This window comes from Emys orbicularis, chromosome 1 (assembly GCF_028017835.1).
Source record: "Emys orbicularis isolate rEmyOrb1 chromosome 1, rEmyOrb1.hap1, whole genome shotgun sequence".
Taxonomy (NCBI): domain Eukaryota; kingdom Metazoa; phylum Chordata; order Testudines; family Emydidae; genus Emys; species Emys orbicularis.
Window position 1 is genome coordinate 7481523 of NC_088683.1, and position 25207 is coordinate 7506729.

At 42.2% G+C, this 25207-nt stretch overlaps 1 protein-coding gene across 1 annotated transcript in view; it reads left to right on the top strand.

The window, feature by feature from the left end:
* The window catches only part of AHCYL2 (adenosylhomocysteinase like 2), a 172887-nt gene that overhangs the window by 33082 nt on the left and 114598 nt on the right, over positions 1–25207 (top strand). The gene's annotated exons all lie outside the window — the stretch shown is intronic.

Genomic DNA, 25207 nt, shown 5'->3' on the forward strand with positions numbered 1-25207 from the left:
GGCTTGGTGAGGCCTGAGCACAAAGACAATTTATCTGGGTTTAATTGAGTTTCGCTGGCAGTAGTCTGAGCCTCCTCATGGAGGCAGGAAACACTGGCTTAGATCAGGAATACGCAAACCACAGCTCTTATGGACTTCAACCCCAAGAGACATGGAAAAAAAAGCCAGCTAAAGTTCTATCACTAATTATTTAAGCAGGAGGTATGAAGGTCTATGATACAATGTTTATCTACCAATATTAGAACTATGAAATTCAGAACAGATTAACAGGAAATATAAAGTGTAAAATTAGAGCAAAATCAAGTACTACGTATTTCAATCCTTTCAGTTGTAGAGGTTTCCTTTCCTGCTTGGCACTTTGTCCCATCTGATGACTTGGGCAAGATGATGCCCTTTGCATTCTTTTAAAATCAGTTTTATTAGTCGGGAACTGAGAGACTTCAGGGGGTTGGACTAGATGACCTCCTGAGGTCCCTTCCAACCCTGATATTCTATGATTCAATGAAAAATTGTGTGAAGATGCCAGCCTCTCATGTAGGCAGTTATATTGGTGCTATATAGACGTATACCGTTCCACCTCATTACTTTCAGCAGGACAGATTAAGGAATTAAAAAGGAAAATCTGCCTCCCTCTGCAGGTGTGGCAACTTCAGTCTTTGGCCTTCTCTCTGCGGATGTGGGCATCAGAGGAGTATTTTGAAGAGATTTATGGTTTCATTACAGCAGTGTCTGCAGCTTTGATCTTGTCTGTGATGGTGTCAGCATTTCCACTATAAACCCCCTAGCTTCAGGAGTTTGTTTATGACTGAGTTACAGTCTCTCTAGACTGAAGGTTTGTGTGTGTGTGTGTGTGTGTGTGTGTGTTTTTTTTTAAAGGAGGAATTGAGCTTTTCTTTCCACTAAAAGACCACTTAGAGAGGTCACTCTAGCTATAGGGAAGCTAGGCAGCCACCTAGTGGAACAGATTTCTGGGCAAAACAAAATTTCCAATAAGTTCTTAAGTGTATTGGGGAGAACATTTTGTTTCAGAAAGTGGAGGAAGTAGGGGGAGCAGCCGTTTTAGACTTGATTCTGACCAACAGGGAGGAATTGGGAGCGGATCTGAAGATGGAAGGCAGTTTGGGTGAAAGTGATCATGAAGTGATATCATAGTTCTAAGGAAAGGAAAGGAAGGAGAGAGAGCAGCAGAATAAGGCCAATGTACTTCTAAAATAGCAGACTTTAACAAATTCAGAAAACTGGTTGTTAAGGTCCCATGGGAAGAAAATGATAAAAGGAATAGAGGAGAGCTGGTAGTTTCTCAGAGATGATATTACAGGCACAAATGCAAACTCTCCCAATGCAAGAAAAGAATAGTAAGAGGCCAATATGGCTCCGTTAGGAGCTCTTTAACGACCTGAAAATCAAAAAGGAATCCTACAAAAAGTGGAAACTTGGACAAATTGCTAAGGAGGCATACAAAAGAATAGCACAAACATGTAGAGACAAAATCAGAAAGGCTAAGGCACAAAATGAGTTACACCTAGCAAGGGGCGTAAAATGCAGTAAGAAGTAATAGTTTAAATATACTAGGAGCAAGACAAAGGAAAGCTTAGGTCCTCTACTTAACGGAAGGAGAGCTGATGACATCAAGAAGGCTGAAGGGTTTAATGCCTATTTTGCTTTAGTCTTCACTAAAAAGGATAATGGTGAGCAGTTACTCCTCACAATTAATATTAACAATAAGAGGGAAGAAATGCAAGCCAAAATAAGGAAAGAACAAGTTAAAGAATATTTAAATAAGTTAGAGGTATTCAAATCAGCAAGGCCTGATGAAATTCATTCTGGGATACTTAAAGAAACTAGCTGAAACAATCTTGGAACCGTTAGAAATTCTCTTTGAGAACTTATGGCAGACTGGAGAAGGGCAAACATAGTACCTAGCTTTAAAAAGGGGGAACAAAGAGGACTCAAGGAATTATAGATCCATCAGCCTAACTTCGATGCCTGGGAAGGTGCTGGAACCAATCAGTTTGTAAGAACCTAGAGCAGTGTTTCTCAACCTTTTTGATACCAGGGACTGGCTTGCTGCCTTCCTAAACAGTGCCAAGGAGAGCTCAGGGAACAACACCGGTCCATTGACTGGTTATTGAGAAACCGTGACCTAGAGGATAATAGGGTTATAAGGAATAGCCAGCATGGATTTGTCATGAACAGATGATGTCAAACTAATTTAATTTCCTTCTTTGACAGATTTACAGTCCTAGTGGATGTGGGAGGAAGCAGTAGGTGTGATGTATCTTGATTTTAGTAAGGCTTTTGACATAGTCCCCTATGACATACTCATAAGTAAACTAGGAAAATGTGTTCTAGATGAAGTTACTATAAGGTGGGTGCACAGTTGGTTGAAAAACCATACTCAGAGTAGTTGTCAGTTCACTTTCAAACTGGGAGGGATATCATGTGGGGTCTCTCAGAGGTCAGTCTTGGTCTGGTACTAGTCAGTATTTTCATTAATGACTTGGTTCATGGAGTGGAGAGTATGCTTATAAAATTTTCAGATGACATCAAGCCAGGAGGGGTTGCAAGCACTTTAGAGGATACAATTACAATTCAAAATGACTTTGATAAATTGGAGAATTAGTATGAAATCAACAAGTTAAAACTCAGTAAAGAAAAATGCAAAGTACTTCACTCGGGAAGGAAAAATCAAATATGCTACTACAAAATCAGGAATAACTGGCTCGGTGGTAATGGTGTTGAAAGAGATCTGGGGGTTATAGTGGATCACACATTGAATGTGAGTCAACAACGTGATGCAGTTGCAAAAAAGATGAATATAATTCTGTGGTGTATTACCAGGAGAGTCGCATGTAAGGCGTGGAAAGTAATTGTCATGCTCTACTAGGCACTGGTGAGGCCTCAACTAGAGTACTGTGTCCAATTTTGGGTGCCACACTTTAGGAAAGATGTGAACAAATTGGAGAGAGTCCAGAGGAAAGCAACAAAGGTTTAGAAAACCTGACCTCTGAGGAAAGGTTAAAAAAACGGGACATGTTTAGTTTTGAGAAAAGGAGACTGAAGGGGGACTTGATAAGTCTTCCAGTATGTTAAGGGCTGTTCTAAAGAAGGAAGTGATCAGTTCTCCATGTTTGCTAAAGTTAGGATAATAAGTAGTGGGCTTAATCTGCAGCAAAGGAGATTTAGGTTCGATATTAGGAAAAACTCTCTTGCCATAAGGATAGTTAAGTGCTGAAATAGGCTTCTAAGGAGGTTGTGCTTCCTCATTACTGGAGGTTTTTAAGAAAAGGTTGGACGAACACCTGTAAAGGATGGTCTAGGTTTACTTGTTTCAGAGTAGCAGCCGTGTTAGTCTGTATCCGCAAAAATAACAGGAGTACTTGTGGCACCTTAGAGACTAACAAATTTATTAGAGCATAAGCTTTCGTGGGCTACAACCCACTTCTTCGGATGCATATAGAGTGAAACATATATTGAGGAGATATATATACACACATACAGAGAGCATGAACAGGTGGGAGTTGTCTTACCAAGTCTGAGAGGCCAATTAAGTAAGAGAAACAAAACTTTTGAAGTGATAATCAAGATAGCCCAGTACAGACAGTTTGATAAGAAGCAAGTGTGAGAATACTTACAAGGGGAGATAGGTTTACTTGGTCCAGCCTTAGCACAGGAGGTTGGTCTTTGCAAAGTCCCTTCCAGCCTTACATTTGTATGGTTCTGTGAAATCTGAGCAGCTGCCTAGGGTGGAAGAGTCATATGTCTGTGTCCAACATCATGACAGAGGCGTGGCCAGGACAAATTTGAGTCGTGTGTGGTGGGGGGTGGCACACCGAAGTGTTTTTCTAGGGAGGCAGATTGTATTGAGCGATCTTGGACCATTTGAGTACACATTTGCTATTCTTCACAACTCAATGGGTGCACTTCTTACAGACTGAATTATAAAGGCCTGTAGCTAGAGCCCTACTTACATATGCAGTTTACAGAAAACTTTTTACCATGGTAGATTGTTATAGTCAAAAATCCATTCTTTTAAAAGGGCCTAAGTACAGGGCTACAAAATAGACTGACTGCTTGGACTCATGGGCTAAGCATGTATATATTTTCAGAGCCAAATTCTCCGTTGAGATACGACCCTACCCTAGGAGCCAGAGGGACCTGCTGGATGCTTCCCGGGAGCTGTCCCAGGTAAGCACCGCCGGGGCCCCCTGGCAGGTCCCTCTGGCTCTTAGGGTTGGGGCAGGGGGCTCTCTGCTCTGTGGCTCCGGCAGCTCCCATTGGCGCTTTTCCCGGCCAATGGGAGCCACGGAGCTTGCGCAACCCAATACTCATGGGCCTTACCAGGCCTGCAGCCTGGGGCTTTCCTAGGCCGGAGCTCCCTGGCTCCCTAGGCCTTTCCCCAGCCCTGCTCCACTCTAGGTTCCCTTCTTGGCACCTTGCAGCCAAGCCCTTCTCCCTCTACAGGCAGAGGGAGACTGCCTGGGCCGCTGGCTCACAGCCTTTTATAGGGGCCAGCTGGGCCTGATTGGGGCATGGCCCCAGCTGAGCCTGCTTTCCCCCAATCAGCCCAGGCTTCTTGCCCCAGCCACAGCCCTCTCCTTGGCTGTTTCTAGCCCCGGAGGGGCAGGAGCGGGTAACCACTCTGCTACAGGAGTTTCTTTTAATATTTTCAGATATGGACTTGGGGCTCCAGTCCCCCTCAGAGTGCAGGGCTCCCTCCCGGCTCAGATATACGCTTAATGTGTTTTTTAAAATTAATACGTTAATTTTGTTTTCAGTTAATCGCAGGTGTTAATGGCGATTAATTGACAGCCCTGGTGTTTCGACTTTTATAATTTTTCTGTGCAAGTTCATTCGAGGGTATAGTGATTGGTTTCATCCACATAGTTCTTGGGGCATTTAGTGCGTTTGATGAGGTACATCGCATGTTGTGATAGGCATGTGTAAGACCCAGGGATCTTGAAAGGTCTGTTGCATGGGGGGGGTATATGTCTGCAGGTTTTGATTGTATGTGAGACTGAGATAGTAAAGTGTAATGAAAAGCTAGTACCATCCCATTAAACAAGAATGCCATCTGTCTTGCTGACATCTGGCAGGCTGCCAGGAAAAATCAAATAATTTAGTTACTGTCAATTGCTGCTGTCCCTTGGAATGAAGAACTTGTATCTTCATATTCATTTCCTGTCGTGACCTTCTTCAGTCACCTTGACTCCAAAATTAATTGGAACGCTGAAAATAAAACTGAAATTGCAATCTGCAAACAGCTCTGCAGCCCAGGGTCAGGCTTCAGGCTTCCCTCTCCCTGTGAGGATGACATGAGTTGCCAAATCTTGCTTGTTCACCCATTCCTTGGATCCGAGGACTCTGGTTTTAACTGGGTTTAATCCAAATTTTTTGCGATTAAAATCTGATTTCACATGTCATAGCAGTGATCTTTTTAGATGTGTGTCTCTGGGGAAGAGTGGGGTGACGGCCGTGCACGTTACTTAATAAATCCTCAGGAGGCGCTAACAGCCTCGGATACAAATACATAGAATTCAAAAGCAAGGGTGTAAATTAATATAAAACATAATGGGCACTTGAAGGGTTTTTCATCCCATGATCTCAAAATGCATTTATACGCCTCACCCTGGAGTGGTGACTCGTTTACAATCACATAGATTCTCACTGGTAGAAGTGAGGATTTGAACCCTGTTCAATGTTGATAAATGGAATCTACTGCACATTGGAAAACATAATCCCAACTATACATATAAAATGATGGGGTCTAAATTAATTTGTACCACTCAAGAAAGAGATCTTGGAGTCATGGTGGATAGTTCTCTGAAAATATCTCAATGTGCAGCGGCAGTCAAAAAAGTGAACAGAATGTTGGGAATGATTAAGAAAGGGATAGATAATAAGACAGAAAATATTATATTGCCTCTATATAAATTCATGGTACGTCCACACCTTGAATACTGCGTGCAGATGTGGTTGCCCCGTCTCAAAAAACATATATTGGAAAAGGGCAACAAAAATGACTAGCGGTATGGAACGGCTTCCATATGAGGAGAGGTTAATAAGATTGGGACTTTTCAGCTTGGAAAAGAGACGACTAAGGGGGGATATGATTGAGGTCTATAAAATCATGATTGGTATGAAGAAAGTAAATAAGGAAATGTTATTTACTCCTTCTCATAACACATGAACTAGGGGTCACCAAATGAAATTAATAGGCAGCAGGTTTAAAACAAACAAAAGGAAGTATTTTTTCACACAAGGCACAGTCAACCTGTGGAACTCCTTGCCAGAGGATGTTGTCAAGGCCAAGACTATAATAGGGTTCAAAAAAGAACTAGATAAGTTCATGGAGGATAGGTCCAACAATGGCTATTAGCCAGGATGGGCAGGAATAGTGTCCCTAGCCTCTGTTTGCCAGAAGCTCTGAATGGGTGACAGGATGGATCACTTGATGATTTTCCTGTTCTGTTCATTCTCTCTGGAGCACCTGGCATTGGTCACTATCGGAAGACAGGATACGGGGCTAGATGGACCTTTGGTCTGACCCAGTAGGGCCGCTCTTATGTTCAGTTGTCCTGTTTCCCATACTCTTTCACATACTGCTAGGATAGGAGTGCTCTTTCATGAAACAGGTCCCTGTGTACTCCGATTCCTTGGCCATAAAATTTGCCCCTTGCTGAAAGAATCTAAGCTTTCATTAAAAACCCCATCTCCATGATTTCAGCCCATATGATTGCGAAGAGAATCTTCAAAAGGTGAACTGAGCTGAAACAATACAGTAAGATCAGAATCTGCAAACAGTCTGAAAAAATGGCTGTGGCAGGAATTCACATGTTCATTAGTTTAAAACCCAGTAATGGCACTCTAAATGATGGCACTTCACTATTTCACTACTGCTCTATAACAGAAACACCACAATCCGCATATTCCCCAACAGGTTGCCTTCCACACCTTCCCAAGTTACAACAATTGAAAATTAAATTTTGGGTGAGGGGCAGTGTAAAATTGAATTTAATAGCACATTAAATAAAACACAGAATTGTACTGATAGTATTATACACTTTCAGTAGAGTTGATTAAAAAATTGAAATTTTGATTAAAAATAATTTTTTGAAAAGTTTTCCACAAATGTTCTTTTTCTGATCCGCTATAAAGCTGGTCAAAAAACGTTTAAAATTCAAAATTTCAACAACTTTCTTCATAAAAATTTCTATGAAAACAGGACCTAATTTTCACAAAGAAACAGAGCCATTTTCCAACCAGCTCTAATTTTCATGTTTAAATCAATAAAACTAGGGTTTTTTTTAAATTTGAGGGTCTATCCACACTTGAAAGTTAAGTCAGATTAAGGTAGGGAGTGAATTTGAAGTGCAGTAGCTACTCCTGAGTGTGTCCACACATGGAGGATTCCAGAATAGTTAATCTAGAATAACTTCATGTATAGACAAGCCCTGAAGCAGCTTCAGAATCTGCAGTGGCCTGGAGCGTTATAGAATCTAGTTCTAGCTACAGAATTTAGGGCAACCTTACCATGAATATGAGCATAGGTGCTCCAAAAGTGGGATGACAATCATACCACAAGATACCAGTTGGCATTTCTTTAATATAAATCAGGTGCTGGTTTCATTTGCAGTTGGTATTCAGAATCCTTTTTTCTTGAAATTATGACATACTCTTTTGTTGGAAGGAGCTTTGCAGTTTGAGAAGTTTTACTCATTAGGAAGACAGCTTTCTGAAATACCTAATCAGCTCTGAGGAAGCAAGGAAAAGGGGAAGCGAAGGATGAGGCTGGGGAAAGAGATGGCTAAATGGAACAGGAAAATGTAAATTGTGGGTGGAGTTAGAGTACAAAAGGGAATTTGGTGCTATTGCAGTTTGTCAGTTTATGACAATGTAAACAACTAATATATCTAATCTTCCCTTAGTTATCAAATAATGTTACACCTATTGTGCAATAGAAAAGTTATGTCATGTTTAAGTATAAAGGTGACAGTTATTTAAATAAAACTCTAATGATCTATGCTGCTAAGACCTTTGATTATTAAAAAATGTTCCCTTCTCTAGTGCCTTCTATAGAAAATTGACAGTCTCCCTCCCAACCATGAAGTAGATATTATCTCCTTGTCTACAGAATGATGAATTTAAACATTTTGTTAAACTTACCCAAGCTCAGACAGGAGACCTGTGCAGAACTGTAAGTAGAATTTGTTCCCTAACTTAGTCTTGTGACCCTGATACTTTAACTCTTAGACCAGTGGTTTTCAACCTGTGTGGTCCATGGACTTCTGGAAGTCTGCAGACGATGTCTAAGATTTCTAAAGAGGTCTGCACCTCCATTTGAAAATGTTTAGGCGTCAACAAATGAAAAAAGATTGAAAATCACTGTATTAGACCATCCTCCTCTCCACTTAGCCCTGTTAGCCCTTTATAATCAAGTACAGTACAAATTCTAATCATCACAACAAGCTTGAAAAGCATTTTAAAAAATCTAATGGTCTTTGCACCTATTTACTTTTCACCATGAAACTAGACGGGTTGTAGTCAGGTTCACTCCCACATTCTGCACTAGCACAAAGCTGTTGGGTTCAAACACATTGTATCCAGGTTTTAGAATTAAATTAAAATTGTTCACAGGAAATTAGAAAAAATCACAACCTTAACAGCCCCCTTTAAAATACAATCTAAGTAGGGGGTCTGGCCTAAATTGATAGTGAGACACTCGTTTTTACTTTGGTTTTTAAACTATTGTCTATTACACTCGGGGTACAAGAAAATAATCATTATATAGAGGACTATTCCCTCAGTCATTGACTTCTGTAATTTTTGTCTGAAAGTCAGTGCTCTTAGATTCTTTGGTTTCCATTTCCTTTGTGGCCAGGCTGTTGTTTCATCTGTTTATCCAAGGATCAATTGTGTTTCCCCGGTGAGAAGGCTGAAAAGCCTTGATTAGAGGAAAAGGCCATTTATGGTGCAGTTGATGCATGTTGTAGTATGGTGCTGACAATCTCTCTCCTTCTTGTGACTTTTAATAAGTGCCTCATCTCTTATTAGTGTGTTGCTTGTTTTCTTTGCTTCTCTGGGAATACAGTACTGCATTTTCACATTGCTTCTTTCCATTTCCTTTAGTTTTCATCATTACAGAAACTCCAGAAAAGGCCATAGATGATTTATTGGAGGATGGAAATATGAGTTTGGAAAAGAATATCTGGATCTGGATTTGTGGGGTTTTTTAATGGTCAGTTCTGCACAACTGCTTTCTTTCTTCCTGGAGATGATTGGATTTTAATGCTGCATGTATTGATGTTTAACTGAAAATTGACATTTTCTTCCGTTCATGTTGCAACAATTGCTGTGTTCTGCTCCTTTGCTGCATGGTGGATTTTGCTTCAAGACTGAGATACTTGTGAGCAGGTTAATGATGATGCTAATTGTTGGGGAACCCAACAGTGACTTTACTTGCATACTTGGCCCGTTAACTGAGCTCACAAGCTGATCATGAGTCCCGCATGTGCTCCTGTTTTTTTCTAAGCCACTTGGGACAGGATGGGTTGGCTGATTGTGGTGTAATCCTTTTCAGAAGTTCAGCTATGATGCCAATTTTAAAAGGGCTCGGGTGGGCTGATACTGTGCACAGTTTCAGTAGAGTATGGGGGAAGTTTAAGTCCAACATCTTGTTGCTTAGCAACCAAAATCCTGGCTTCAACATCTGGGGATATGCGTCGTTTTAGCAGTTTCTAATTGTGTTTGTGGCCTGAACACTGCAATGCAATCCATGTACATAAGTGCAATGCTGTTAACAAGATAGATCTGATGACACTGAGTTGCCCCCTTGATGGATTGGGGTAAGAACCTAGAGAGATGACTCTAAATTGTGGATTGCGGCTGCTTCGTTCATAGTGTTAATTAAAAAAACAAACTACTTGGAGGAAGAAGAGGGATACGGTTGTGTACAGATGGAATGAAGCTGCCTTCAGAATTGTACTTTAAAATAGAAACATTTTTAAAAGGTGTTACGTGAGCATCCTGTCATGCAGCAGTGAGGTGGTAATCCTTCTCAATATGGCTCTGAGATCTCGCATGGAATAGTGCATTAAAATGTGAGGATCTTCATATCAGAAAGATATAAATCTATTTTGAGGAAGCTCAGAAAAGAGAACAAATGAGGGAGCAGTAGGGGCTAATTTGTAAGGGAACACTAAATAAGTTAAATGTGAATATTGTCTAGATGATGACTCAGAAGGGAACACAACTGTCAGTATAAGATGTAAACACCAAGGAGGGAGAGGACTTGTTTGGAGAGAATCAGGAGAGGAGTCTAAAAGTAATGGGATGAATATCTAGGCTTTGTAGGGGTGAATAACCTCCTGACCGTGAGAGTTACTGCACTGTGGACTAAGTCTCCCAAGGGAAGTGGTAGAGAGACCTATTGGTTTAGGCACCTAAATACAGAAGACAAATCACTAGAAAATGTATTATCAAGGAGGTGGGCTAGGTGACACTTACAATATACTCCCCATTATCCATATAGCACGGGGGACATGGATTTTATTTGGATAATTGGGAGTTCAGATAATCAAGAGGGCGGGCAGAAGCCATTCAGCTGCGGGCTTGTCGTCATCGTCCTCGCAGTCCTGGCCAAGGGTCTCTACTCTGCCCCGGTCACTCACCACTGTGGCAGTGGGGCTGCAGAGTGCGCCCTGTGCTGCCATAGGGCCAGTGGCACCCGATCCCTGTAGGTGCAAAGTGTGGGGCAGAGCAAAGACTCCTGGTCAGGATTCTGCTCTGTCCTGCCAAGACCGCAGACTTCTCTGCGCTTTGCGCCTGCAGGGATCAGGTTTCACCAGCCCCGCAGCAGTGCAGGGAGCCATCTGCAGCTTCGCTGTCATGGGCCTGCACACTCCTGCGACAATGGGGTTGGAGAGGGTTCCCTGTGCTGCCACAGGAGCCATTCAGCAACAGGGTGGCCACCTTCATGGCCAGGGGGCTCCTCCTCCTCCTCCTCCTCTTTGTTGTCCTGTTTGGGGGGTCTCTGCTCTATTATCCAAACTGTCACATTATCCGAATCCCTGCCTTGTCACCACCATGAGATGCAAGGAAGAGATTTGGATAATAGGGTTTTGAATAAACAGGAGTATGCTGTATATCTTTTTATGACCTTATTTCCTTCATCTGCTATGCCTGTTGGTCAGATCAGAAATTGCATTTGTAGCTACCAAACGGCATCTTCTGGCACCATAATCCCATTCAGCTGCTACTGCTGAGGAGGAGGAAGTCTGGCTTTGAGAATTGGAAAATGAATATACTCTTTGGACTGGCTTCCAGTGGTGGACAAAGCTTTGCCGCCGAGCTTGCTTGGTGGCAGCATTTCACAGATTTTTACAAACAGCAGTCTGGAAGATAATTTTCAGGTTTGGATTTTGATCCAGGAAACAGCAGAGTGAGCAATTAGTATCTTCAGAGTGCCAGCAGAGCTCTGGTGAAACGTACGTGTGTGTGAGAGTGTGTGTGTGTGTGTGTGAGAGAGAGAGAGAGAGAGAGAGAGAGAGACACTTGTTTGGTGCTTTGTAGAGATAAAGTTGTTTGCAGTGCTGTTGTAGCCATGTTGGTCCCAGGATATTCGAGAGAGAAACTTTTGTGTAAGCTTGAAAGCTTGTCTCTTTTGCTAACAGAAGTTGGTCCAATAAAAGAGATAAAAAGGACATTTTTCTTTCTGTCATTATTTGCCATTAAGCTGCCAGATGACGACAGACCATGGCAGGTGGGAATGTGGGTGGAAAAGAGGGAAATAATGCTACTCTTGAAAAATTGTCTTTTTCGTGTATTTCTTGTGGTTTATTAATTTAATTGAATGTTAGGGAGCTGGGAGCTGATAATACTGAAGTGAAGATCAGTGGTGAAAAGCTAGTCAAAAGTGCATTTTACGGGTGGATTTGGAGGAGGAGAGCGTGACTGTATGGTACCCTGGAAGAGGGAAAATATAGCCATACCTAATGGAGATCAGTTTAGGAGACTAAGCTGTGGTAACAAGGTTTATTTTCTTGCAACCTTACGGAGATTTCTGGGCCCAGACACACTTGTAAAATGCTTTGAGAGTCTCAGATAAATTACTGTATAAATGTAGTCTTGCTAATTTTTCTGCTAGTCATAAAGGATTGTTAACACCAATTTGTGTTGCTTCCAATATAATATTAATAGTAAATATTTGTATAATGGTAGCTTCGAAGGGCCCACGTTGGAATTTTGGCCTTCATTGTGCTTTGCACTATATAGACACACAAAAGAGACTGTCCCTGCTCTTAAGGGCTTACAGTGCCAATCCCTCAAGTAACCCAGGGTTCTTTCCAGTCCCTGGTCTCAATAGACGTGGGTGGACAGGCCCAGTCTGTTTGCTTTTTAAGGTGAACTGTAAAGTTTTGCTGCAGTTCTCTTTATAAGATTATAAGAGAGGACTGTAGTATATGGCTATTGTTCAGAAATGTAATTATTGCAGTATTTTAGCAAAATGACCTCCTTAAGATCCTGAGAAATTTGAGCTATAGACATCGTGGGTTCCTTTCCAGAGCCAATGACCATGCAAGTGCCATAACCAATGTGCGGGAACATAGGGAGTTTAGAATGACATGTTTTTTCAGAGAAACTATGGAGTCTGCAGCTCAGTCCTCTGAAGTTCTTAGGAAGGTAGTGACAATTTCAAATGTTGTTAAATTTATTACATCTTAATTACTATAACTTTTCTTTTCAACTGCTCCCCTTTCCTTACAAATTGTCTGTTTAGACTGTGCAGGGCTGGGACTTGTGCATAGATCTCTAAAGTGCCTCTCACAATGCTGGCATTGTACAAAAATGATAATTCACTGCTCTTGCCCAGCCTATTATTGAACAGTCCTTGTAGATGAAATTTTTGCTGTCCTTTTTCATGGCTGAGCCCTATGTAGAGAGTAACTAAGGGTACCCGGATCGGCGGGTAGTGATTGATCTATCAGGGATCGATTTATCGCGTCTAGTGTAGACGCAATAAAATCGATCCCTGATCGCTCTGCCGTCGACTCCGGAACTCCACTGCGGCGAGAGGCGGAAGCGGAGTCAACGGGGGAGCGGCAGCGGTCGACTCGCCGCCTTCATCACGGCCAGGTAAATCGGCCTAAGATACGCCGACTTCAGCTACGTGAATAGCGTAGCTGAAGTTGCGTATCTTAGGTCGACACCCCCCCACACCCCCCCCAGTGTAGACCTAGCCGGAGTCACTAATAGAGGTGAGCAGGAAATGGCTTTCCCATCCTATGAAAACTTTCAAGACTTCAAAATATCTTGTTCCTCATCAGACGAAACAGACCTTTTAGAATTTTTCAATGAAAACAGAGATGTACCCAGTCAGCCACACCCCCCTCACAATAGCCAGTAATCCAGCAATTTGGGCACTCATGTAAAAGACCCAGTTTCAAGTCCCATATCAGCCACAGTAGGGACTTGAACCACTGGACAATTGGCTATTTTGTGTGCATGCATCTCTGTGTTGCTCGTTTTGACCAGGAATTCCATCCTGGACCTAAGGAAACCATTTCTCAAACTGGGACGTTCCTGCTAAAAGTTTTGGTTTCATCAAATCGACATTTTCTGATGGAAAAATTATTTTGAGACATTCCAACCAGCTCTAGTCACAAAGGCCTTGTCTATACTAGCAAGGGTTTTATGATATAGCTATATGGGTACACCTTCCTAGTGGGGGGACAGCTTATACCAGCAAAAGACCTTTTTTACTGGTATAACTGTATCTACATTAATGCTTTTGCTGGCATAGGGATGTTTAGGGGTGAGTTGTTTTTGTCCACTTCCCCCCCCCCCCAACACCCCCCCTCCCCCACAAAAAAACAAAAAACATAACTATGCCAACAAAACTTATAAGTGTAGATCAGGCCTCACACTATGATCTGACTGGTGTGTATGGGAAGTTATCTGGACAATTGTTAGTGCCCCCATCTTTCAGAGCTTGGCCAACTGTCTTGCCAGCCAGCAATTGTATTGTTCTAATAATAAGGTACATTATTGCACGAGTCTCATGTGCTGCTTGTTGTTTTAATAAGTAGTTTCAAGTAAAATGTTTTTCCTTTTGCTCTACTTTTATGTTTTTTCTCAGCTGCTAATTTCTCTGATTGGTTGTTGGCCTTGGCAACTGCCAGCTATTTTGTTGCATCCATAAATAAAATTATCACTTTTAAATGCAAATTGTTGGTTTTAAAGCATATTTGTGTGACTTTAAGCTGGATTTAAAGGAGCCAGATCAGTATTGCTGGGGACTGAATCCTCTGTTCCCCCACAGAGCAGATACGAGTGGGCAGCTGCACCTCAAGCTTCCCCTATTCTGTCCTATGAATATGCCTCAACGCTGTTCCATAAGGACCATCTCTAAGGGCTTGTCTGCATGGGAAAGTTTTATACTGGCATAAGGTAGGATGGGAATTTAAATTATTATAGTAAAATCAGTGTAACTTTCTGTGTATCCGAAGAAGTGGGTATTCACCCACGAAAGCTCATGCTCCTATACGTCTGTTAGTCTATAAGGTGCCACAGGACTCTTAGTCTGGATCTGTAAAAGCAGCAAACACGGCTACCCCTTTGATACTTTCTGTGTAGACATTCTTATTCTGGCACAATTGCTTTGGAAGCAGCTTAAACTAAGGGCAGGTCTACACTTAAAATGCTGCATTGGCGCCGCTGTAGTGCTTAAGTGAAGACGCTTCTACACCAATGGGAGAGCTTCTCTGGTCAGTGGAGAAACTCTCCCACTGACATAGTGCTTTCTACACTGGGGTTTAGATCGGTATAACTACGTCTCCTGGAGTGTAGATTTTTCACACCCTTGAGTGAGGTCGTTATACCGATATAAGTCTGTAGTGTAGACCTGGCCTAAGATGAGCACTGGTATAACTGTACTGATTTAACTATATGCTGGTATAACTGGTGAAACTTTCCCATGTAGACAAGCCCTAAGGGGAGTAATGGGGAGCCGAGCAAAGTGGTTGTCTCTCTGACTCATCAGTCCTTGTTGCAGTTGTTGAGACTGCGAAGAGGCCACTTGTAGTGGCATTTGAGATGTAAACTGTTGTCCACTGGACTGAACTGCCAGCTTGTTTCATACAGGTTGCTGAACAACCCCCGAGATGGTAATGACTTTCCGTCAATAGTTACCTGAGCTGTAGTCTAGCGTAGAGATGAGATTTTGTATCATTACCAGTCTCTGGAGCTATTGAATCCCCACTAAAGACTGATTTTTACTGTTTTATGGTCACTGAACATATAGACAGTGAAAGGATTTTTGCTTTGTTTTGTTTTTTAAAAAGTGTAGCTTGGTTCAATTTAAGAACATGCCTTTTTTCTTAGTGAAGACAGTGCCTGGCCTGGTTCCCAAAAAGTGGTCTGTGGAGCACTTGCTGATAGTCTGCAAAGAGCTGACTAGTCGCCACATGATACTGCCGTACTTAGTTTCTACAGCTTCTTTGAAAAGCGGAGCCTTCAGGCACATACAAGCAGCAGGAAGTAAGGGGGGGGGGGGCGGGAGGTGGCAGCCTAGCTACATCTATTAGGGGCTAACTGCTCTCACAGGTCCCAGCTACCACTGGAACTGGAGGTAGCACTACCAGCCACCAGTGAGGACCAGGGGGCTGAGCAGCTCATACAGTGGATCAAGGAACAGGGCAGCATGTGCTGGAGAAGAGAAGGAAACCTGCAAAGGAGCAAGGTCAGATAGGAATGGGAGACAAAATGAAGTGTAAAGAGAATCATCTTTAAAGGAGTAAAGTTAAAACACACAGCACAGAATACATAATGTTTTTCTAACATTACTTTTCCATGTATGTAATTTCTGTATCTCTCAGAGATTGTAAAGGGGGTGGGGGGTACACTGTGAGAAAATGTAGACTGCACTGGTTCAGCCACATTTGCTTCCAGATGCTGCAGCCTGGAATGCTTGTTTTTGAGCCCGTGTACACGGGGTAAGCGTTGCAAGGTCAAGGAGTTGCAAGCAATGGTTTCTTGCGGTGATTTTTGCTTGGTTAACGCAATCTTCACACACTTGATTTGCATTGTGGATCAGCTGCTGTTCAGAGGGCCAAATGTGAAATTGCTTTGTGGTCCCATTTCTTTGACCACCCTTGACCTATTAAAAAGTTGGCTTCTGTAACTGTCAGTATCAAATGAACTTCACCTAAGGGTAAATTTAGAAAACCTGTCAGCTTTTATCCACAGGGTTCCCAGCAATAGCCTAGCCTAATGCCTATTTAATAAGACCTGTGTCCCCTGCAGAGCACAAGAATCAGTGGCATAATCTGCAAAGATACTCCATAACAAGCCATGCTAGGTTTGAGGTGAATGCCATGTGTCTGGCTTGCTTCCATTCCTTAGTTACTTGGAGCCAAGTGGTAACTGACCTGTAACTCTCAGCATAAGGCAAGATGTTGGGGGTGATGAGTTGGGCTTTTGTTTGTAGACAGCAACATTAGTTCTAGCTTCACAGAAGAAAAGCTTGAGCTGGGATTTTAAAATATAACTGTTTAAAAAAATTAAATAAAACCACCTTAAATATGCTGGATATTTAAGAAAATATAATTTTATCAAAATTTTAAAATGCTGGTTTGTGCCTTTTTAATTGGGTTCTAATTTACACCTAAATGCAGCTTGACACAAATCACAAGTAAAATTAATCTAGTAAATAAATGCATCATTCACCATTTTCTAACAAAATACAAAATATAAAATTAAGAATCTGAACAAATGTATGTTAAGCGTTATAATTGTTTAGATAAATGTGTATAGATATAGGGTATCCTCCTGATTAGCAAAAATGTGTACCAAATTTAACATAAAGACTATATTTAGTTGCAAATCAACATGAATGGTTACCAATAAGAATCAAACTTTCATTAGGAAAATAACCAAAAAGTACAAATGCAAAACAAGATTAAAATTGATTATCTAAGGTTTCCTGCTTCCTGATTTAAATTCTGACTTAATTTCGTGATTTAAATAGTTTTGGTTCAAATCAATCCACCCTGCCTCTTTTTAGCAGTTCATGCAGAAGCCAGATTTTCAGCAAGCTAGCAGAAGTTGCGTTTTACTCCCTCCTGTGCTTGGAGTTGGAATTTCCAACTCCTGACCTGTCCTGCCGTTGGTGACTGGAGCTATTCGAACTGATGGCGTCAGGCTGAAGTTTGTGTGGAGTCGGAGAATAATGTATACATCAGTGATTTAGTATGTAAGTTGTCTAGTTTTAGCTTGGGTTTTGGCAATTCTGTTTAGATATTGTTGAGCTCAGTTACTACACCTTTTATTACATTTATTGTTCCGGTGGAATGGAAGAAGCAAGTAGGTAGGACTTGGAAAAAGCCTTCTTAAAACTTACCTGCCTAAGGATTAAAGGTAGGCTGCAGTGTAAGCACAGGGTTAGTGCGACTTGAGTCTGCGCACCCTGGGTTTGCAGGCCCAGAGCTTGAGCATCCACGCTGCATATTGACCCTCGGTGTAGAATTTCTGGACCCGTTCCCCATCTATGGCTGCTCTAGCCCCTGGTTTGTGCTTCACTGTGTGGGAAACTTGACTGTTTATCCTGCTCAATAAGGGAAGTTGTTGCAACCTGCCAAGTTCTGAACAGATCCTGCTAAGCAGCCATCTTTTCGGTTTGCGTGCTCCCGGCAACTAGCCCATCAACATGGAGGAGTCACCATTTGAAGAGCTGCTCTTCCTTGCTCTTTCGCTCCTGTTTCAGCAAACGGGCAGAGCATCCATGAGATGCTGGTGGACGTTCCGGCAGTGGTTTCTGGTCCACCAAAGGTTCCTGATGGAAGAGTAGGAGGACTATACAGACATGGAAGAATGGAACTAAGCGATGCTACTCACGACTCTTGGTGTAGCCGTGATGCCTCCTGCATAGGTAGTCTACTGTCCCTTGTTAAAAATGCCTGCTTTGCCATGCTCACTTCCTACCACAAAACTCTGCATATTTTACTTCACATTTTTTGAAAAATGAATGAAATTTTGGGGTCCTGGTCCATGACCTGGGCTTTATATGCACTACAGTAATATAAATGATAAATAATTTGCATAGGCCATGGAATAGCTTTCAGGTAACTATATTTTTTGCTACTGACCTGAGTCAGATTTGAACAGGTGATCTGACTGTTTCAGTCCCCTTTTCATTTCCCTGGACTGCTCAGCCCTTCCCAGGAATAGTTTGCAAATGTATTTATACAGTTTCCCAAATGTGCATAGCACTTTGGAGAAATAAGACAGTTTCCCTGCCCTAAAGAGCTTACTGTCTAAATTGACAAGAAGAAATCGAGACGTTTTGGTAAACATTGTGGTGGGGAGGAGAAGGGAATACAGGGCTTGTAGCATGCTGATCATGTGGTTGCTTTGGTTAATGAAGCACCTCTCTTGTTGGATTAAATTTTTGAGTTTTTAGGCTTATCCTTAACACAACTTGAAGGTGTTAAGTAGTGATCTGGGATAGAAGAGATGAAAAGACAGTAAAATGAAGAGCAAAAACATGGGTACAGATTTAGAATGTCCATGTCCATTATTTATTCTAATGATGTGTTTGCTGTTTGAATCGGTGAGTCTCTTCCTGTTTCAAGTAATGATTCAGCAAAGGGCCTAAGCCTACCCCTACTTAAGACATCACTTAAGCAAGTACTTAAGTGCTGTCCTGAACAGGAATGTTTTCCTGAATCAGGGCCTTAATTAATAGTGCTGCTTTCCTTCATTTGCTGCAGTTGTCAGAGACTTGTGGTCACTACACTGGATTTTAATTTCTGTTTATGTTCTTGCTGACTGTTTTCAGACTCCTTGGGAGATTGTGTATCCGTTAGCAGGGGTCAGAAGCTAACCTTTTCACTTGTCCCAAGAGACTAAGTGCTGCTGTGTCCAGAGCTTTCAAGCTTTCCATTGATCATGTCAGAAGGAAGCTGCTATAGCATCTGGCTAATCTCAGGAGTCGTGGTATTTATAACAATTTTTTCCACAGGAACACGCTAGCTTGCAGGGCCCTAACTGGTGTCAGTTTGGTCAAGCTTTACGAATTGAATTAAAAGTAGGATTACTTTGTTGGGGTAAACCTTAGGCAGATTAGCTATTTTATCAATGCCCTGTGTATGTATTAAGTATTTATATACCTGTCTATTGTAAAGCACCTTATTGTGCGATATAAACAGGGGTTCTCAATGTTCAGTATGGATCACGTTTTATTACAAAGGGTATCTTCCCCTCTCCCCATTTGCAATCTCCTAACATCTCTGTGGCAACTACACTGGATAAGTAATACTAGGGGAGCATTTAATTCATGTTTAGCTGTCTTTTAATGCAATGCAACAACTGGAAATGAGGAGAGCCAGCACCATGTGGCCAGCAAGTAATTTCTCTAACGTCTTGTCTAAGCACAAAAGTTTGTACAGCTTTATGGGTATCATGAAAGCAGTACAACCCCCCTAGTATGGATATAGTTGCACTGGTATAAAGGTGCTTATACTAATATAGCTTTTTTTTTAATATGGGAAGGAGAATAGAGGTGTATCTGTATAAGACAACTTTATACATACTCATCGACTTTCAGGCCAGAAGGGACCAACATGATCATCTCGTCTGACCTCCTGCACATTGCAGGCCACAGAACCTCACTCGCCCTCTCCTGTAGTAGGCCCATAACCTCTGGCTGAGTTACAGAAGTCCTCAAATCTTGATTTAAAGACACATGTATAACTGTGTCCACACTAGGTGCGTTGTACTGGTGTAATTATATTGATTAAAAAAAAAGCCCCCACCCCCCCCAACATAGACTGTGTGGAAGAGAGTGAGAACTCTGTTTTTCTCCGACAATTGTTACAAAAACGGTGTGCATACCGGGCCTAAAAGTCTCCGTATAGACAGTAACCTCTGTCTTAGTTTTACCCCTTATAACTTTGTCTGGAACTTCTCGGAGGCTTCCACCGTCCCTTTCTTAACCCCATTCTTCAAACTCTGCATGCATTTGAGCTCTGGTTGTGAATAGGATAAATCTGGCTAGTGACTTCCTGGGTGATTTGCATTGGTTGAAGGCAAATGGCCTTATCTCCTTTCTTAGATTAATGGTATGTAACTGCCCAACTTGAGTGTTGCATTGGTAACTTAGCAGGAGTCCTCCCCATTTCAATAAAAGTCACATGCACAGCTGTTCTTCTCTTTAATATGTTGGTATAACTGTGTGGAGACTAAAAGCAGTGCACTCTGTTCAAGGTGGAGCTCTGTGTATGCTGGGATTTGTGGGTGTTGCAGCTCCAGAATAAAGATGGAGGCACATGTTTTAAAACTCCATGAGCCGTACTTAGTCAATGCCTGGTTTAGATACGTTGCTTGCATATCAGTATTGTCTGTTATATATTAGTTGGTTGCAGACAGTTCAATAGCTGTTTTCTAAACTTTTTTTGTTTAAGGACCTTGGGTCTGTTTGCAAGTCTCTTTATCTTAAGCATTGATACCAGTAAGGGGCAATAAATGTCAGGTATTTTCATGATGGAATAGATTGTTATAGATGGAAACTCATTATGAGATTCCAAATGGTTCAGCTATTAAAATGTCTGTGCAGAGGTAGTTGAAGGGAGTCTAATTGCCTCCCTTCCCACGTTCTTCATTAGCATGGACTTTCAGTAGGCATTTCATTACCTACCCCCCACCCACAGCTGATTGTTCAGACTCCATTTCTACAATTAACTGAATAGGTCACAAGCCATGTAGATGCAGTCTCTTTACTAGTTAGAACCAGAACTATGTACTAAGAGGCCTTTTTTCTAAAATTATGCCTTTGAATGTACTTTACCTTTGCAACACACCCATAAAAGCTTTAAATCTCTTCTCCAAACCAGTTCTTTTGAATATCATAAAATACAGATTGACCCGATGTGGGGCTGCAAGAGAGGCTTCTCTGTAGTGCACAGCATGTCATAGACTCATAGACTTTAAGGTCAGAAGGGACCAATATGGTCATCTAGTCTGACCTCCCGCATGATGCAGGCCACAAAAGCTGACCCACCCACTTTCCCTTGAAGTCTTTAAATTAAGTCGCAGAGAATCCTCCAGCCTGCGACCCCTGCCCCATGCTGCGGAGGAAGGCGAAAAACCTCCAGGGCCTCTGCCAATCTACCCTGGAGGAAAATTCCTTCCCGACCCCAAATATGGCGATCAGCTGAACCCCGAGCGTACAGGCAAGATTCTCCAGCCGGACCCTCATTTTACCAGCGATGGCACGTTAATGCCTAATTGACTAAAATCACGTTATCCCATCAAACCATTCCCTCCATAAACTTATCTAGCCTAATCTTGAAGCCAGAGAGGTCTTTCGCCCCCACCGTTTCCCTCGGAAGGCTGTTCCAAAATTTCACCCCTCTGACGGTTAGAAACCTTCGTCTAATTTCAAGCCTAAACTTCCCCACGGCCAGTTTATATCCATTTGTTCTCGTGTCCACATTAGTACTGAGCTGAAATAATTCCTCTCCCTCCTTGGTATTTATCCCTTTGATATATTTAAAGAGAGCAATCATATCCCCCCTCAGCCTTCTTTTGGTTAGGCTAAACAAACCAAGCTCCTCGAGTCTCCTTTCATAGGAAAGGTTTTCCATTCCTCGGATCATCCTAGTGGCCCTTCTCTGTACCCGTTCCAGTTTGAGTTCATCCTTTTTAAACATAGGAGACCAGAGCTGCACACAGTACTCCAAATGAGGTCTCACCAGCGCCTTGTATAATGGAAGCAGCACCTCCTTGTCCCTACTAGAAATACCTCGCCTAATGCATCCCAAGATCTCATTAGCTTTTTTCACAGCCACATCACATTGCCGACTCATAGTCATCCTGTGATCAACCAGGACTCCGAGGTCCTTCTCCTCCTCCGTCACTTCCAACCGATGCGTCCCCAGCTTATAACTAAAATTCTTGTAGTCATCCCTAAATGCATCACCTTACACTTCTCACTATTAAATCTCATCCTATTATTATTACTCCAATTTACAAGGTTATCCAAGTCTCCCTGCAGAATATCCCGATCCTTCTCCGAATTGGCAATACCTCCCAACTTTGTGTCATCCGCAAACTTTATCAGCCCACGCCTACATTCGGTTCCGAGGTCAGTAATGAATAGATTAAATAAAATCGGACCCAAAACCGAACCTTGAGGAACCCCACTGGTGACCTCCCTCCAACCTGACAGTTCACCTTTCAGTACTACCCGCTGCAGTCTCCCCTTTAACCAGTTCTTTATCCACCTCTGGATTTTCATATCGATCCCCATCTTTTCTAATTTAACCAATAATTCCTCATGCGGCACAGTATCAAACGCTTTACTAAAATCGAGGTATATTAGATCCACCGCATTTCCTTTATCTAGAAGGTCTGTTACTTTCTCAAAGAAGGAGATCAGGTTGGTTTGGCACGATCTGCCTTTCGTGAACCCATGTTGTAATTTGTCCCAATTGCCATTCACCTCAAGGTCCTTAACTACTTTCTCCTTCAAAATTTTTTCCAAGACCTTGCATACTACAGAAGTTAAACTAACAGGCCTGTAGTTACCCGGGTCACTTTTTTCCCCCTTCTTGAAAATAGGAACCACATTAGCTATTTTCCAGTCCAACGGTACCACCCCCGAGTTTACAGATTCATTAAAAATTATCGCTAAGGGGCTTGCAATTTTTCGCGCCAGTTCCTTCAAGTCTAGGATGAAGATCATCCGGTCCGCCCGATTTAGTCCCATTTAGCTGGTCAAGTTTGGCTTCCACCTCTGATACTGTAATGTCAATCGCCCCTCCTTTATTCCCCTCTGTCCTGCTCCCTCTATTCCTAAGCCCTTCATTAGCCTTATTAAAGACCGATGCAAAATATTCATTTAGATATTGATTATCCTTAATCTCCACTCCATCTACATTCTTCAGCGGTCCCACTTCCTCTTTCTTTGTTTTCTTCCTATTTATATGGCTATAAAACCTCTTACTATTGGATTTAATTCCCCTCGCGAGGTCCAACTCTACACGGCTTTTGGCCTTTCTCACTGCATCCCTACATGCTCTGACCTCAATAAGGTAGGTTTCCTTGCTGATCTCTCCCCTCTTCCATTCTTTGTACGCTTTCTGTTTTTTCTTAATCGCCCCTTTGAGACGCCCGCTCATCCAGCTAGGTCTAATTCTCCTGCCTACTAACCGTTTTCCCTTTCTCGGGATACAGGCCTCGGACAGCTCGTGCAACTTCAGCTTGAAATAATCCCAGGCGTCATCTGCCTTTAGATCCCTAAGTATGTTAGCCCAATCCACTTCCCTAAGTAGTTGCCTTAATTTATTAAAGTTGGCCTTTTTGAAATTGTAAATCTTAGTCACAGTTTTATTTCTGTTAATCCTTCCATTTAGTTTAAACCGAATTAGCTCATGGTCACTCGAGCCAAGGTTGTCCCCTACAACCATTTCCTCAACGAGGTCCTCACTACTCACCAGCACCAAATCTAAAATGGCCTCCCCCCTCGTCAGTTCAGTTACTACTTGATGAAGGAATTCATCTGCTAGCACGTCTAGGAACATCTGAGCCCTATTATTGTTACTAGCATTTGTTCCCCAATCAATATCTGGGAAGTTAAAGTCCCCCATGATTACACAGCTCTTATTAGTTTTTACTTCCTTAAAAACATTAAATAGTTCTCTGTCTGCATCCAGGCTAGATCCTGGCGGTCTATAGCACACCCCAAGCACTATCTCAGGGGAGGCTCTAGTAGTTCTTTTACCCAGTGTAATTATTGCCCATACAGACTCCGTCTTATCCATTCCATCACTTATTATTTCTTTACATTTTAGCTCATTATTGACATACAATGCCACACCCCCACCTTTACCTTTTTTCCGGTCATTCCTAAACAGCACATACCCTTCCATACCTGTACTCCAGTCATGACTACAGTTCCACCATGTTTCGGTTATTCCTATGATATCAGGTTTCATTTCTTGGACCAGGAGCTCCAATTCCTCCATTTTGTTACCTAGGCTTCTCGCATTCGTGTATAAACATCTTACTGTATGCTGTCTATCCTTTCTCCCATTAGTTATGCAATTTGGTACGGACCCCGTACTGTCCATCCACCCCCTCCTTCTTATGTCCAATTCCCTACCCCTACCTATATCTGTGCTTATCTCTTTGCCCTCTTTTTCAGTGTTGGAATCTGGCGTTGAGATTAACTGGACATCTCCCAACCGTCTCCCCCAAGTTCCTAGTTTAAAGCCCTTTTGATGAGATGAGCCAGCCTCCCTCCCAGAAGTCTATTTCCTTCCCTACTCAGGTGAAGTCCATCCCGTGAGAACAGCTGTCTGTCCCCAAAAGCCTCCCAGTGGCCATACATCCCAAAACCCTCCTTATAGCACCACTCCCTTAGCCAGCTATTTATCCTCACAATTCTGTCTGCCCTTTGCTGTCCTTCTCTAGGAACAGGCAGAATCCCACTGAAGATAATCTTAGCCTCTACTTCCTTAAGCGTCTTCCCCAGCCTGGCATAATCTCCCTTGATTCTCTCTAGCGAGAACCTAGCCGTGTCATTCGTTCCTACGTGAAGGATGATCAAGGGGTTCTTACCTGCTCCTTTTAGGATCCTTTTCAACCGCAGGGTCAGAGGCTTTTCAGTGTGGACAATTACGGGAGCTCAGGTTAATTGTGTAGTATAGACATATGCTGAGTGGCTGAGCCAGGAACTGAATCTAGATTCCCAGAGCATAGGTCACATGTTTGCTGCTAGTATGTCGTATAACTCTTTAATCAGTTCTTCCGAAGCAAATGTAAGAAAAAAAGAATCAGTTATGGTTGTATGAAGGGCAAAAATTAGGCCGCAAGACCTTTCTGGTAGTGAGATGTATTTTAAAAGAAGCCCACCTCTAAAAATGTAAAACAGTATTTGTTTTTTTTAAAAGTTGAGGGTTGGGGAAGAGAAGGAAAGATAATATGGTGTTCAGCCGTGGGGGGTTTTAAAAACTTTTAAAAGTCGAGAGAAAGGAAATGAGAAAAACTTCCAAGGGAAGTGAGTTCTACACCCCAGGACCTGAGGCAAGGAAGGCTTGATCATGTACCACCAAGAAGTGGGTGGTGTCTGACTGCAGCTATGTATTGGGTCAAGGCAATAATCTTGAATACAGCCAGGGTCTGTATTTTAAAGACTTAAAAAAAAAAC